Here is a 14,444-nt window from a genome sequence, read left to right as displayed (position 1 = left end):
AAAAAATGCCTACACCCTTTAGGATTATCATTTTTCAGAGCTTTCTTTGATATTCTAAAATATTTACTCTTCCAGATTAACTTTAAAATAATATTATGTTACAAAGAAAAAATTTTTATGGTGATGCTGATTGGAAAAGCATTTAATTTATAAATCCATTTCATAAGAATAAACATCTTTAATATTCCTATTCAGGAACAAATTTTGTCTTTCCATTTAAGTCTAACACAACTCTCAGTTTTATAGTTTTCATCTTGTGTACTTTTTTTTCTTTTTGAGAGAGAGAGAGAGAATGTACATTTGTGCACAAATTGGGGAGGGGCAGAGAGAATCCTAAGCAGGCTCCATGCCCAGCACAGAGCCTGACATACGGCTCTATCCCACAACCCTAAGATCATGACCTGAGCTGAAATCAAGAGTCCAAAGGTTAACCCACTGAGCCACCCGGGCACCCATTTGCATATACTTTTGTATTGAAAGAGAAGGCTTCCTTCTATCAAGAAGTCAGGAAACCAAGAAGAAACTAGGTTGCCCTGTATCTACAAGGAAGGTAGCTACATGGTCCCAAGAAAGTAATTGTACCCTTTGATCACATTTTCAAAAGGGGATACTTTTCAAATGACACCTAATTAATATTTTTTTAAACTATAATGAAAACAGGTTAAAGAAAGTAGTATAAATACAAGGTTATGGGGTGTCTGGGTGGCTTAGTCAGTTAAGCATCCAACTCTTGGTTTCAGCTCAGGTCATGATCTCTGGGTTGAGAGATTGAGCCCTGTGTTGGACTCCAAACTCTGTGGGGAGTCTGCTTCCCCTCGCCCTCTGCCCCTCCACCTGTTCTTGTTCTCTCTCTCTCTGAAATAAATAATCTTTTTTTTCCCTTAAAGACAAGGCTGTGAACATAAAAAGTAATAAAGTACTGATACACCCTACAACATCATGAACCTTGAAAATATGCCAAGTAGGAAAGACCAGACAGGAAAGATGGGGATCCCTGGGTGGCGCAGTGGTTTGGCGCCTGCCTTTGGCCCGGGGCGCGATCCTGGAGACCCGGGATGGAATCCCACGTCGGGCTCCCACCGCATGGAGCCTGCTTCTCCCTCTGCCTATGTCTCTGCCTCTCTCTCTCTTTCTCTCACTGTGTGCCTATCATAAATAAAATAAAAAATCTGTCTTTAAAAAAAAAAAAAGGAAAGACCACATATTGTATGATTCTATTTCTGTGAGATGTTCAGAATAGGCAAATCCAGAGAGAAAAAGCAGTGGTTGCCAGTGGCTGGGGGAAGAGGGGAATGAAGAATGACTTCTGGGTTTGTTTGTTTGTTTTTAAGATTTTATTCAGAGAGGAAGAGAGTTATGGGAGGAAGTCAAGGGAGGGGCAGAGGCAGAGGGAGAGAGAATCTCAAGCAGACTCTGCACTAAACATGGAGCCGGATGTGGGGTTCTATCTCATAACCTTGAGATCATGATCTGAGCCAAAACCAAGAGTCAGATGCTTAACCAACTGAGACATCCAGGTGCTCCAAGAGTGACTTCTTAAGTGACTTCTTAAGCTCATAAAGGAAGTGAGGTTCCTTTTGGCAAGATAAAAATGTTCTGGAACTACATAGTGGTGATGGTTGTACAACATTGTGAATGCCACCAAATTATATACTGTAAAATGGTTAAAATGGCAAATTCTATTATGTGTATTTGTGTGCAAGTGCACACATACACAGATACACAACTCAGGGCTGAGAAAACAGTAGAGAAAGCAGGCACAAGGTCTTCTTTTATTAAAATTGCCACCACTGCAATCACCTGCCCAGGATACAGGCCCAGCCCCACATCCTTGTCAGGTTCCTTGCCCTGATTCTTGACCTGCTTGCACCTTTGCAGGAGGGACTCATGTGTCCTGCCCACAGGTATGGATAGATGGCCTCTAAACTTCCTTCCAATTCTGAGATCCTCTGGTCTTATGATTCATTTGTGGGACACTCCTTCCCCTTCTCCTTCCAACAGACTCTCCTACTTAGAGATATACCAGTATGTCATACAGAAGGAGGAGTAAAAAAATCTGGAATCAATTGGATCCACATTCAAATATCTGCTCTGTCAATGTACTTGCTGTATGACCTTGGGACCAGGGGTTCTGTGAGCCTCCTGCTTCCATGGCTATAAAGGAGGAAATTATGACTACCACCTTGCCAGAGCTTTGCAGGGATTAGCAATGTGAGTGGGGGGGCAACAGAGTAAGAGCTAAATACGTTTCTAATCATTGCCTTTTCCTTTTTAATCAGAGAAACTCTGAAATTCCTATCAAGAAGTAGCTATTTAACCACCACCAACTTAGTGTGATCTAAATTTGTAAATCTACTTGGCAAAGCCCAGAAACTTCTAGGCCCAATTAGATACTTATAGGATCAGAATTACCTTTGAGGTATGCCTTGCCAAAGTTAGATAATAGCTAGGTAATAATAATTAAACTTTATATGTGTCAACCAGATTTGCTATAGATTAGGGCTGCAATGAGAGCATAATCTTACATAAAAATCAAAGCCACACAATCACATTATCTCAACAGAAAAGAGAAGCAACAGATTTATAACATGCCACTGTCATTTACGTGAAGGAACTAAGCCCTGGACTGCCCCCTCAGCAAAAACCTGCTTTAACATAAACCAATAAGACAATAAATGGGAATCGAGTAAAATCTAATATGCATCCATGAAGGAGGGAGGCTAAGATATTGTGGTACCCCTGCCTCTCCCAAGGGCTCTGTAAACCCCTGAGGCCTAACATGCAATTCTGCAATAGGTTCTCACATCTTTAAACTTTCCTTACCTTATGTTGACAAAGCTCTGTAGCTTGCAGTTTGAGAACAGTTAATGCTGCCTAGATTTCCTATGAGCTCTTGTCCTAGTTTGAGCCTCATTCCCAAAGCAGAGTCTGACAGAAGCACTTGGTATAGGTAACATACCAAAGAGAGAACATCTGAAGTAGGAGTGAGGGAGCAGGGAAGGTGATGTCAAGGAGGAAAGTGTGTTATCAAGGTGAAGATACAGAAAGTTTCTACCTCTATATCTAAAGTACCTAAAGATGAGCCTTTATCAGCCAGCTTCCATCTCCCAGGGATTGGAAGTCACTAAGAGGGACATGAGTAACCCCTGTACCTGAGGTTATTCTTATCTTTCGGCTGAACAAGGAAGGTCTCATGGTGTTGGAGAAGGCCCTGGGGCAGGATACTGAAGGACAAGTCTTCACTTAGAGGAGAGAGGCTGTCGGTGAGAACAGTAGCCATGGCTGAGCTCAGAGGTGGCCAACGCAATGTAACATTGGCCACCAAATGTGTTTGTTTCAACACTTCCATGTTGCCCAACGTCTCTTGCAGCAAGGTTGTGGTCATGTGATCCTTGAATCTTCATGGAGGCATCTGACAAACCCAAAACCATACTCTTTCTACGCCTATCCATTTACCCAAGGAGGCAACAACCTCAAGCAAGTGAAGGACGGACATAGTAGGGAGTTGTTTCTCAATGTCAGGCAACAGCTTCAGTATGGGAACTGTGAGGATTAGAAAATCTTTTTTTTTTAAGATTTTATTTATTCATGAAAGAGAGAGAGAGAAAGAGAGAGGCAGAGACATAGGCAGAGGGAGAAGCAGGCTCCAAGCAGGGAGCCCAACATGGGACTTGATCCTGGGCCTCCAGGATCATACCCTGGGCCAAAGGCAGATGCTAAACCGCTGAGCCACCGAGGCTGCCCTAGAAAATCTTTTTTGTGTTCCTCTCCCTCTGAAGAGCTATATCTAAGAACAGTCTATTGACATGTTTCAATAGAACTCATCTTTTTGGAAATATACATATAGGCTTAGGATTTGTTTAAAAAGTTCTGGGTATGGGGCACCTGGATGGCACGGTCAGATAGGCAAGCACCTCTTGGTTTTGGCTCATCTCCTGATCATCAGGGTCGTGAGATTAAGTCCTGTGGCGAACTCTGTGCTTGGCAGGGAGTCTGTTTAGGATTTTTCCCTCCCTCTCCTGCTCGTGCATGTTCTCTCTCTAAAATAAATAAATAAATGAATGAATCTTTAAAAGTTCTCAGTTTAATATCACTGGTTTGGTTAAAATCACGTGTCTATCTCTGAACCAATTACTGTGGCTAGAATTTGGAAAATTCTGATTGAAGAGTCCTGGATCATGTGACCTATATATCAGCCTTGTCTACAACCCCTGTCGGTGAAAACCAGTGGTAAATCGGGGTGAAATTACTTTAAGAAAAGGATAAATAAATGCTGGATAGCAAAAGCAACATATCAACAACACACTCTTCTTGTTTTTTACCTCTATATTGAGATATCACTCAAAGCAGGTGAACTATACTAATCTTAAACATACAGCTTGATAACTTTTTACACAGTTGGATTATCACCACCCAAATCAGTATTATTTTCAGAACCCTCAAAGTCTCTCTTGTGCCATTTCCTCATCATGACTCCCCACAGATAACTGCTATTCCAACCTCTAACACCATAGATTATTTTGCCTGTGCTTGAACTTCTTGTCAGTGGAATCTTTTGTTGTGTTTGTCTTCTTTCACTCAACAGTATGTCTGTGAATATAAATGGAGTACTACTCAGCCAAAAAAAATGAGATCTTTCCATCTGCAACAACATGGATGAACCTGGAGGATATTATGCTAAGTGAAATAAAACAGAAAGACAAATACCATATGATTTTGCTTATATGGGGAAACCTAAAAAACAAATGAACAAACAAAAAGCAGAAACAGACACATAAATACAGAGGACAAATGGGTAATTGCCAGAGAGGAGGGACATGGAAGGATGCGCAAAAGGGTTAACAGGAGTGGGACATAAAAGCTTCCAGTTATGGAATGAATAAGCCATGAAGATGAGAGGTACAGCATAGGGAACAGTCATTGGTATTATAATAGCATTGCATGATGACACATGGCAGCTACACTTGTGAGCATAGCATAACAAATAGACGTCAAATCACTAGACTGTACACCTGAAACTAATCTAACGTGTGTCAACCACAATTCTTAAAAGATTATTAAGATGAAAATAAGTAGAATACAAGTAAAATTGAGCCACCTAAAAATAACATTTAAAAACAAATATTGTGTCTGTGAGATTCCTCCATGTTGTTGTGTACAGCAGTAGTTTATTCTTTTTCATTGCTGTTTAACATTCCATTCTATAGAATATTATCCAAACACTGTTGACATACATTTGAATTGTTCTCCATTTTGGGCTATTAAGAATAAAATTGGCATGAACATGTCTGTGCATATCTTTTGGTGGACATGAGCACTCCTCTCTCTCAGGTGTGTATACCCAAGAATGGCATTGCTAGGTCAAAGAATATGTAAATATTTAGCTTTAATAAGTATTGCCAAACAGTTTTCACTCCCACTAGCAGGGTATGAGAGTTTCAGTTGCTACTAGTCTTGCCAACACTGGGTTTTGTCAGTCCTTCCAATTCTCTACTCCTTTTGATTTCTCAAAAAGCTACAGATATTTGCTAGTGCAAGACTCCTTGCCATGGGAAAAGTTTCCACAGACTAACAGTCAAAGTCTGGACTAAAATGCTCAGACCTGACCCTGAAGGGCAACAGGAACAGAAGAAACAGGAGAGAGAAAACTTGGGAGAGATTGAAATGTGTGGGGCTTCAACCTATTGGTGGGATTTGAATAAAGGAAGGGGAACAAGAAGGCATTCTATCAGAGTGTATGGCTTGAGGAAAGATAGGAAGGTAGGAAAGATCTCAGAGGGAAATCTGGGAGAATGCTGACCTCACTTGAATGGAGACAGCACTTCTTGAGAGAAGCAGTTCACATGGCTGGATTGGTCAGGAGGGGCCAGCTTAGGCAAGGGCTTTGAAGTCCAGAAGTGGACTTGGGACTTGGGTGGCTGAAGTAGGGAGGCTAGTGGGGTGTTGAGTACATGCAGCCTCAAATGGGAGTGAGGTATATGGAATGAGGGTCAGCTGGTCTCGTTCAGTCTCCATTTTCTCCTATTTCTCTCAGTGAGGAGCATAACCATGATGAGTAGGATAATCATTTATCTTTTAACAAAGCCCTTGAATGTAAGCCAGCTTCTTCATTTGGTTCTCAATTGAAGAGAGATCTGTTCTCATGCTGGAGAGAAAACCAGATGTACTGGATTGAGAAATGGTATATCTGCACAACATACTTAAGAGACACCTTAAGAGATACTCAAGGGGCTAACTTTGACTTTATGTGATTCATACCATATGAGCTGAATACACTAGATTGGAAGGTTTGTGGCAGGTGTATTTGTATAAGGGAGTGAACAGCCTGGGCTGCAGGCCCTGAGAATAGATAGGAATAGCTCCACTTCCCCTGCAATCCTTCTAGAACTCCCTGTGGCTGGGCCCATTTATCTCCCCACTTGTAGACTCAGGCCTACACTGCCAGTTGAATCAATTTTCATTCATTCACTTATTCACTTACCAAACTTTTGCCAGATGCCTAGTAAAAGTCAAGTAGACACGTGACTTTTGAGTTCAACGTGAGTTGAAGATGTAGACACAGGGTTTCTGCCTTCAAGGAGCTCACAAGCAGGGAACACTGACATGAAATAATTGAATGCAAATAAGATATGAAAAGAGCCATAGTAAAAGTATTGCAGAAGATAGTAAGGGACATCAATTCAACCTGAAGGAGCCAAAGAAATGATTGAAGGATGATGTGGAATTCATCTGATAGATAGGATCAGGGGATGGCCTCCCAAGTGAAAGAGAGTGAGCCACAGCATGTCAGGAAGACTGCAAATGGTATGGCTAGAGCATAGGGTTTGTGTGAAGAAGTAGCTGAAGATGAGGGTGAGAAGTAGCCAGAGTCAGACTGTGAAGGGCTGCAAATAGCAAGCTAATGAATATGGACTTCACCCTGTTGGCAATGGGGAATCATTGTAGGGTTTGGGCCAGAACTATATAGTCCAGCATTTAGAAATCTCATACTGGCACTAGTGTGAAAGATGCAACAGTAGGCGTGAGCACAGAGACAAGAAAATCAATGTAAAAGTTATTGCCTCAAATCTACTGTAAGAAGATACAAGCTTTAAAATGGACTCATCAGAGACGTGATGGAGAATAGGAAATGGCTCTTGAGGAGGTAAAAATCTATAAGACTTAGTGAGATTGGAGGAGGAAAGGGGAGGCCAGGAAGAAAGAATCTGGAGGACTCCTATCCTCAGTCGGGGGGAATGATGGTGCTGTTCTTTAGAAGAGGAAATGTTGGAGAAAAGGAAGGCTTGGACAGGACAGGAGAGGGAAGGGGTAGAGGAAATAAATTTAATTTTCGTCATTTTTGAGCTTGAAGGGTCTGTGGGATAGAAGTAGCATATGCAGTTGGATGTACAATCTGGGGACTTGGAGTGCTGAGCTACATACATAGATTCAGGATCATCAACACACAAGTGATAAAGCCTGGAATCATTCAGGGAGACAAGTAAGATAATAAAAGACAGGACAATGCCATGGAGAACACCGACTTGAAGAGGTACGTGATCAGAAATCCCCCCAGTGAAGGAGACAGAGGTGCAGTTTGAAAGATAAGAATAAAGCTAAAAGAAATTGCAAGTGTGTGTGGGTCATCTCTTCTCTTCGAGTTGTATCCATACCACGTAGACGTTTCCAGCTCATAGTTGTTGCATGAACCAATAAACAAACAAATGGAGGAGTTTCATAAACATAAGGAGGCATTTCCATGCTCGAGTGCTGTGAAGAGGTCACTGATGCAAGATGAGAACTACGTGTTTCCACTAGGACAGCCTCAGCTACCCCAACCCCGAGGGCTCAGCCTGAGTCACTCCCCTCTGCACAGACACCTGCGCTGTGGTTTCACCAGTGCTGCCCATGGGATGCTCCTTCTATCATGGCTGCCATCCTCAAGCCCTCCCCAACTTCCACCGGTTGACCAACAGCTAGATTGCTGCCCTTTACTCAGTTCCCAAGTTCCTACTTTGGCACATTACTGTACTAGTTACCTGTTGCTATTTAACAAGTAACTCTAAAACTTAAGGGTTTAAGATACACATTAAAACACACACACACACACACACACACACATTTATTATCTCAGTTTCTGAAGTTGTGACTCTGGATATGGCCTAGCTGGGATCTTTGCTTCAGGATCTCTCAAAAAGCTACAGTCAAGTTTCAAATGAGGCAGGATTCATTTCCAACTCACTCCTTGGCTACTGGCAGTTCCTCACAGGCTGTTGGCCGTAGGCTTTCTGTTACTTGCCGTACGTGCCTCTCCAACAAGGCATCTGACATCATCAAAAAAACAGTGTGAGAGAGTCGGCTAGCAAGATTCAAGTCACAGCCTCTTGTAACCTAATCGCCGTGGTGGCATCCCATCATTGTTGCCATATTCTATGAGTTACAGACAAGTCATCAGGTCCAGCCCACAATCAAGGGGAGTAGATTACACAAGAGTGTGAATGCTCAGAGATACGAGTCACTGAGGGTCATTTTATTTATTTTTGTCTTTAAAATTTTAAATTGTACTTATATAGTATAACATTGGTTTCAGAAGTAGAATTTAGTGATTCATCACTTACATTTAACACCCAGTGCTCATCACAACAAGTGCCCTTCTTAATCCCCATCATCCACTGAGTCCCTCCACCCCCCACCTCACTCCTTCAGCCCTCAGTTTGTTCTCTATCGGTAAGAGTCTAGAGTCTCTTATGGTTTGCCTCCACTGAGGGGCATTTTAGAAATCTGCCTATGACAACCATCTAGATCCTCCATTCTCCTCCAAAACTGTTTTGCTGAGAATAATTCTCTGGTAGTGATCTTCACCATCTTCATTGAACTAAAGCAGAAAAATCTTATAACCTTAAATGTTGCTGTTTTGGGCAGCCCGGGTGGCTCAGCGTCTGTCTTCAGCCTGGGGTGTGATCCTGGAGTCCCAGGATCGAGTCCCATGTCGGGCTCCTGCATGGAGTCTACTTCTCCCTCTGCCTGTGTCCCTGCGTCTCTCTCTCCCTCTCTTTCTCTGTGTGTGTGTCTCTCATGAATAAATAAATAAAATATTTTAAAAAATAAAAAAATGGGGATCCCTGGGTGGCGCAGCGGTTTAGCGCCTGCCTTTGGCCCAGGGTGCGATCCTGGAGACCCGGGATCGAATCCCACGTCGGGCTCCCGGTGCATGGAGCCTGTTTCTCCCTCTGCCTGTGTCTCTGCCTCTCTCTCTCTCTCTCTGTGACTATCATAAATAAATAAATAAAATTTTAAAAAAATGAATGTTGCTGTTTTAATAATGCTTATATGATATTAACTACATGTCAGGATTTATAGGAACTTTATATGAGCTTTATAGACATGTTTAATCTTCACAACAGTGGATGCTCTTGTTAACTCATTTTACAAAGCACCTGAGTCATAGAGAAGTGTCTAGCCAAAGGTCACACAGCTATTAAGTGGTGGAAACGGGATCTGAGACTCAAGAGTTTGGTTTCAGAATTCCTGCTGATAACCATTCTGCTATTCTACAACTTGACTATAAGTTGGGATGCAATGTTGTCCAGTCTCAGCATGTTATGACATTAAAACAAAACATTAAAAACATAAAACATTAAAAACATTGAGCAACAAAAACAGAAATTCCAACATTTAATTATCATTCAAAGATTCTGTTGAAACTCTACAGCAACATGTTTTGTGTCTCAGAGCCTTTCATTTGCCAAGTCTCCCCTTCAAATGTCCTCTGAAACACAGCCCAGGCTATTTTTGATTTTCTTTTTCCTTATTTCTCTGTTAGATCCTTATTATATGGGTTGACTTGGTCTTCTGGCTTCATTCTTTATTATCTTGTTTATTTAGCCCATGACCTGAATTTTACAGAGCAAAGGGTAATCCTGGAATTAGCCAAGACACCAGGAATTTACCTCATTTCCTCCTAACTGTCCCATCTGATTTCTTCTCCCTATTTCTGTGTCATAAGAAAAACATAGAACGTGTAGACAGAAGTCTCCTAAGTGAGGAGGGGAGAGGGAGAAGCTGAGCAATCAACAGAAAATTCTCTTTTGGTGGTGGGGGATGCAGAGGGGAGAGAGGACAGGAGGCTAGGAACACATAAGCTGATAATCCTGGTCTTTGTCACATTCCAAGAGACGCGTGACTATTGTGCAATGTCCCTACGGTCACAGATGAGGCTGCCAAGTGGAGAAGCTTCCTTCTCATATCTAACTCATCTAGCTCTTTCTTCTGAGACTGTGAATTGGGTTAAAGCACATGGAGAATCAGGGAGAATGAGAGATGCTTTGAGTTCTCCAACCCACTCTGCCAACCAACAGACCCCAGGTCCACACTTTGCTTCGAAGCCTGGAGTCTGTTTACCAGAAGCTTACAAGAGCTGATTCAGGAAAGACATAGCCATGCTTCATCTCTCTCAAAGTAAAACAACAGGACTATTAAGTCCTGTAGTAGCTACTTCGCAAAATCCCTCCTCCAACGGTCCCTCTAATCTGTTCCTGCTGCCAATACCCTCATTCTTCTGCCCTGATCTCTTCAACTGTCCTGTAAGTCATACCCCATTTCCTATCTTTTTCTCCACCTCAATCCACTTCATGTACCACTGCCAGTTTAGCCTTCCCCAATGCCAATCTGATCTTATCCTTGCTCAAGAATCTCAGTTGTTCCCCTTTCTCTGTAAACTCTCCTCAAAACCTTCAAGACTCCCAAGCCCTTTTTCTAGACATATTCTTCTACATATATTGTGTGATCCATCTAAAATAGATAACTCAGATTGCCAAGCCCTCTGTACTTCTCTGCCCCATGCCTCCTACTCCCATCATTCCTCCTGCCTCTGAAACCTTCCCTCCCCTCCTCCCATGGAAACAAATTCAAACACTATCAGAAATGACCACCTCTTCCAAGAAACATATTCAGCTAATTACAACTGAGTAATTAGTAATTCTGAGTAATTAGTATTCTTTCATTTCTCAAAGCCTTCATTTGACCTTCTTTATGGCATTTTTGTTATACTATCATATCCATACACCACTCAATTATTAAAAACTACACGCTTTGAGAGAAGTCTTTTCTTGTTGAACTTCAAATATCCTACAGTGCCCAGCAGAAAGTCTTAAACAGGTACATGTTAAACATTCAGTAAATAATATTTAAACTGAAGTTTGAACTTCTCTGGTCCTAATTTATTATCTAATTTATCGTTTTACATCTTTTGCTGGAATAAGCAAGACACATTCCTTTAAAGAGGGAGGATGAAGAAAAGCAGTAGAGGCCCCTGAACTGGGTGGTCACAGTCATATACATTACACAGCTTGAATTTCATCAAAGCCCATGAGCATTTAGTCTCTGGGTGTTACCTCATGAGCAATGCTTTTAACTAACCTGGCCTCATGCTTTTCAACCCTGTCACCTACCACTGTCAAAGGGAGTGTGGCACAGGGCATGTCAAACAGGAAAGACAATTACATCAATTCAAGTTTACAAATACCCATTCAACACCTACTATGAGCCAGCATTCTGCTAAGTGCCAGGGACAGAGAAATGAACAACGATGATATGGCATGGGTGCCTCTGAAATATAATTCCAGTAGCAGTAGCTACCATGTACTGATAGCTTATAGACCAGGCCCCAGACTCAGTGTCTGACATGCATTGTCTCAGTTAAACCTCACAGCAATCCCTAGCATCACACTCATTTATAGTTGGGAAAATGGAGGCTTAAAGAAGCTTTGTATTTTGCCCTGGATTATCAGGCAGTAGAGCTAGGATTTAAACTTGGAGTTTATGACTTGAGTGCATTCTTAGAAGCACTTGCTCTAAAAAAAAAAAAAAAGAAGCACTTGCTCTGAGTCTTCAACGTGTTTCTATTCTGCTCAAAATAGATTCTTGCAAAAAAAAAATAGATTCTTGCTCCTTTTATTCTTTGAGTCTTGCAATGTAACTTTGGGGGCAGGTATGTATAACATAAACAATCTTCCTTTGGTTTGCCCCTGGAAATTCCACACACCCATAGAGCAGTCTCTCCCTGGATTTCTCCAACATTCCTTCATCTACAACTTTCAGACTGAGAGAGCCTGTGGGCGGAGGCAGTGCAGGCTCATATATATATCTTAAAGATATCCCTTACAACTTTTTCTGCCCTGATATCCTTGACTGTGTTTCGTCCATTTCCATTGTATGGGTTTTTGCAAATCCCTTCAAATCCTTTGTGGAACAGGTGATGCATAAGTAAATCAGCTATGCCAAATATACCTGCTCAGTTTGTCACATGAACGTAGGCTAATAGATGCTTGATATGTGAAGAAGCCTCAGAGAATGTCTTCTCTAGTTTTCTGTGGAGTTTCATTTCACTCCACAGAAATGCTTCTTTGGGGTTATTGGGTTCCTCACTCCCACTGCTCTAGAGTACACTCCTATAATTCTTTTGCATATAGAGCATTCCTGGAGCATTTCTCTGAAGAATGGATTCTCTGATTAATAAAAATTCAATTTCTTATTGGAACCCTTGTACATTACTGATCAGAATATAAAATGGTAAATCACTGTTGAAAATGGTATGGTGGTTCCTCAAGTCATTAAACATTAAATTACCATATGATTTAACAATTTCATTTCTGGGTATATACCCAAAAGAAGTGAAGGCAGGGATTCAGATGCTTGCACACTCATGTTCACAACAGCATTATTCACAATAGCCAAAAGGTGGAAGCAATGCAAGTGTCTATCAGTGGATAAATAGATAAACAAAATGGAGTATACATAAAAAATATTATTCAGACTTAAAAAGGAGGAAATTCTGACACATGCTACAATAATAATGAACCTTGAAGACATTATTCTAAGTGAAATGAACCAGATAAAAAGGACAATTACTGTATGATTCCACTTATATGAGGTGCCTATAGTAGTCAAATTCATAGAGTCAGAAAATAGAATGGTGAGTATCAGAGGCTGAGGAATGAGAAGTTATTGTTTAATAGGTATATAATTTCAATTTGGAAAACAGATGGAAATGTCCTGGAGATAAATGGTGGTGACGGTTGCATGACAGTGTGAATATATTTAATGTCACTGAACTATATATCCTTAAAAGTAACTAAAGTGGTAAATTTTATGTTATGTTTTGCCACAATTTTTTTTCAATTTCTCACTTAATGGAAGAGGAATCTGAGTTTCAAGGTGAAGTGGTTTGCCGGAGGTCACTTGGCAAAGTGAATGGCAGATTTGGGAGTAGTAAAACTCGGGGGTACTGGCCATCAGGCCTTGGCTCTCCCTGTTGTAATATTCCTCCCCTGGGTATAAAGGGTCCAGAGGAGACTTCAGGGAAACTCCAAAAATCAACATCTTCAAAAATCAACATCCTCTAGAATCAGGAAGTATTTCCACAGAAGCCCATTTTCCTCCTCTGTGGCCTTGCTATCTTCATTCCATTGTTTTTCTTCATTCCATTTTTGTCTCTCTTTTCTCCCTGAACCAAATGCTCTTGATAGTCAAAGCAAGCATGGTCCTCCTGGCAAGGCCCTGAAGTGCAAATACAGATAGAATGGGCTCCAATGGAAAACGTATGTAGACGGGAGTTTTTTTGTTTTCTCCAACTCTCTTGGCTCTGAACTGTTGGATTTCATTCAAAGTAGACTTTCCAGCCCTAAGTAGGCTCCTAATGCAAGAGTTTTGTTTTCCATGTGTGTCTTTCCTGAGCTTGCTGGTTGTCTCCCATGGATGCTCCTGGCTGCTATGCTTCTGCTGCCCTGCCTGTTGAACTTGAACAGTGCCTCCATTATTGGAAAAGCATGCCCTGGCAATCTCTGAGGGCACATCCTGTCCAACCTGAGAGAAGGCACACCCTTGGGAAACAGGTTGTTTCACCCACTGCAAAAATATCTGCTCCCTTTGCGTGCTCAGTATACCAGGACTGAGACCTCAGAGCAACATAAGTCAAGACTTTACTTGGTCTTTAGATGGAGCAAAGGCTTAACCTAGGGTAGGAAGGCAAAGAAAGGTGTTGGGAGTTTGAAAACCACCCTGAAAGCTAAGATGAACCTTCCCCAAGTGGGTCAGCTAGTGCTGTGAAGGGAAACCATTTTTTCAGTCTTTTTTTTAATTTTTATTTTATTTATGATAGTCACAGAGAGAGAGAGAGAGAGAGAGAGGCAGAGACACAGGCAGAGGGAGAAGCAGGCTCCACGCACCGGGAGCCCCATGTGGGATTCGATCCCGGGTCTCCAGGATCGCACCCCGGGCCAAAGGCAGGCGCCAAACCGCTGCGCCACCCAGGGATCCCCCATTTTTTCAGTCTTTAATCAATAAATATGTATGGAGCATCTCTCATGGGCTAGACACTGTATTAGGAGATGGGGATATCTGACAAATGACAGAAATAAGTCCTCTGCCCTCATGGAGATTATACTCTAGGGGAGGAAGCAGATAAG

This window comes from Nyctereutes procyonoides, unplaced genomic scaffold, assembly GCF_905146905.1.
Source record: "Nyctereutes procyonoides isolate TBG_1078 unplaced genomic scaffold, NYPRO_anot_genome, whole genome shotgun sequence".
Taxonomy (NCBI): Eukaryota; Metazoa; Chordata; class Mammalia; order Carnivora; family Canidae; genus Nyctereutes; species Nyctereutes procyonoides.
Note: the sequence above shows the minus strand (reverse complement) of the source record.